Genomic DNA, 2791 nt, shown 5'->3' with positions numbered 1-2791 from the left:
GTCCCCAGGGAGCAAGGGCAGGAAGGGGTACCCTGCTTTCTGCCTGGTCCTGGGACTGATGAGGTAGCCTGCCACTGTGCTGGGGGGCACCCACTGGTCCCCCAGCCACTGTGTGAACCAGAGGAGCCACGAAACCCTCTTGTTTGGCTGGAGGATGCGAGTGGGTGGCAGCAGCAGCTCTGCTGTGCCAGGGCAGTGGCTGGTTGTGCTGAGGGCATGAGGATTGATGTGCAAGGAGCTGCCTGCTCCCTGCCTACAGGCAGCTGCTGTCTGGTGGGATATTTATTAACACCCGTCTGCCTCCAAGAGCCAGAACAAAACCCAATCTTTGGAGGCCGTCAATAAATTATAACATATTAGGCACTGTCATTCCTACCCTTGGACTCTTAAATTTTGTTCTAATTAGAGTATTGCTTTTCCTTTCTCAGCATTTTTTCCCCTCTGCCGGGTATCGATCCTCTCTCTGTGGGGATCTGACCAACTGTTGACAATTTATGGTAACATAAAACTAGTACCTCTTATAGCAAAAACCCAGCTTTTAATACAAACGCTGACACCAGCCTCTCGCTGGCAGCCTAACCTGATTACCCGATGGATTCAGCAGTTCAGGCTGTGCTGGTGCCCCGGCCGTTTTGCACATGGGGATTTTTATTGTAACACTTAATGGGCTTTCAATTGTCATAATATTTCATACATACATATGTACCTAATTGAAAGCTTTGAGGTCAATAAGAAGCCCTGAGAGCACTCCCAGAACCACGCCAGGCTGGTGGACACTGGCAGTTCTCCTCTGATGGTTATTGGGGCAGCTGTTGGGTTGGAGTCCTGGGGAAATCGCTCTTTCTGTCTGCTGGGGAAAACTTAGGTGCAGGTTTTGTCACATGCAGAGAAGAACGTGATGGCACCTGGGGTATCTGATGGTATCTACACCTGAGCATGGGGTTGTGTGGGTGAGAAGTGCTCCTCGCTGTGCTGGCTCTTGGGAGCTCCTCTGCCTTTGTGGCCTTGGAGATGGGTCTTGGTCCCCACGAGCTCCCAGGGCTGTTTGCACAGACACCCACCCATGCTGCTCCACACCCTGCTGCTGCAGGGGGACACTGTGGCATGGGGTGACAGCTGCAGGTGTTGGGAGCAGGGACTGGCCCGTGCCACAGAGCTCATGACTCTGCAGCCCCTGGGGTTTGCTCGGGACAGGGCTGTGGTTCCCACCCGCTTGTGAGAACTCTCTGGACTGGTCCTGGTCCTCCCTGTATTGTCTGAAGATGTTTACATTGGGGAAATGAGCTCATCAGTGCCTGCTGGAGCTGTTTATCAGGGCACCACATAGCCCTTTTTCCACTTTAGTTTAATCTAGTGAAAAAATAAGGAGAAGCTGCACGTCTAACATAATTACCTGAATTTCTGAATAAACAAATGCTGTGTGGATGCCTGTGTGTTTCCACCCGGCCTGAGCCAAACGCTGATAAATGGGTCCTTCCTGAAGGTATTGAATATTTCCCAAACTATCCATCAGCCACACAACAAATTCCTCTGTCAGCCCTCACTGACGTCCGATTTTAAACACCTCTTCCAGGCTCCAGCACAGAGGAGTGGCTGCTTGGGAAGCAGGGACCTTATCATTTTTTAATGCACTGCAGTTCTTGGGCTTATGGAATATTTATAAGGAAGCCGGTATTTACCAAACAAGTTGGACTGTTTGCAGGAGCCCCTGGTGGGGGGATAATGCAGGCAACTGCCATGCCCCTTCCCTTGGTGACAGAGGGTCCACCTGGGGTGTCCTGGTCCCAGATCCCACAGGACCTGGGTCCCTAATGTGCCTCTAGCTGGATGTCCCTTCATGGAGCTTGGTCTTGTGGCTGTGGATCATGAGCTGGTGGCTGGCAGACAGGGATGGGGATGGAAGGGATAGGAATGCAGTTGGAGGCAGAGGGCTTTGTCACTGGGAAGCTTCCAGGCCCTGTCACTTGCCCTTGCTCCAGCCCCCTGGCTCAGTTGCTGCTTGGCCCCGATGATAAATGCTGGTGGCTTTGCAGATGTGGCTTCCCAGAGCAGTGGGTTGTTGTTCCACTGGTGTATCCCCACAGGCTCAGCCTCAGGGTCCCTGGGAGCAGGCACACAGTGGCAGCCAGTGCCAGCAGCCTGGGAACTCCTGGGACACCCCCTGACTCCCAGCCCAAGGCTGGAATCCTCATCCCTGTGCATCAGCTGGTTCTGTGGGGTGTCACCAGCAGTGTCACATCTGCTCTCTCTGCCATTTGCTTCTGTCCAACTGTTGTGTTTTGTTTTTTTTTAATTGAAATGAGTTTAAATTGCCTGAGAATAGATGAGATTACCCTTTCCCTGTGGTTAGCACACCCGGGAAGAGCCTGCACAGCAGCGTTTGCCCCCGTGCTCACTCCCTTTCTTAATCTGAAAGAAGCTGGTTCCCTGGAGAGCTGCTGGTTCCCTGGAGAGCTGCTGCGTTTCCTAACGGCCTTAATGAGTTCCCATAGCTGGGGTCAGAGGATCTGGCCAGCAGGCAGGGCAGGCCGGGGCTGCCCCTGCCTCCACCGCTGCCCCTCTCCGGCAGCTTTGTACTCCAGACTGTAAATAAAGCAGAGTTTGATAGCTCTGCCTGGGCCCACCATGAATACATTTTCTCCTTTAATAGGCAGAAGTGTGTGTGTTGCAAAGCAGTGCACGAAGCCCCTGTGACAGTCTTTAAGCATTTTAATATTTTGCAAAAGATTCCTGTGCGGTAAGGAGCAGGTGACACACTCCTCAAGGGTGTGGGTTATCTGCTGCAGTCCGG

Source organism: Chaetura pelagica, unplaced genomic scaffold, assembly GCF_000747805.2.
Source record: "Chaetura pelagica isolate M959 unplaced genomic scaffold, ChaPel_1.0 scaffold438, whole genome shotgun sequence".
In the NCBI taxonomy this organism is placed as follows: Eukaryota; Metazoa; Chordata; class Aves; order Apodiformes; family Apodidae; genus Chaetura; species Chaetura pelagica.
Note: the sequence above shows the minus strand (reverse complement) of the source record.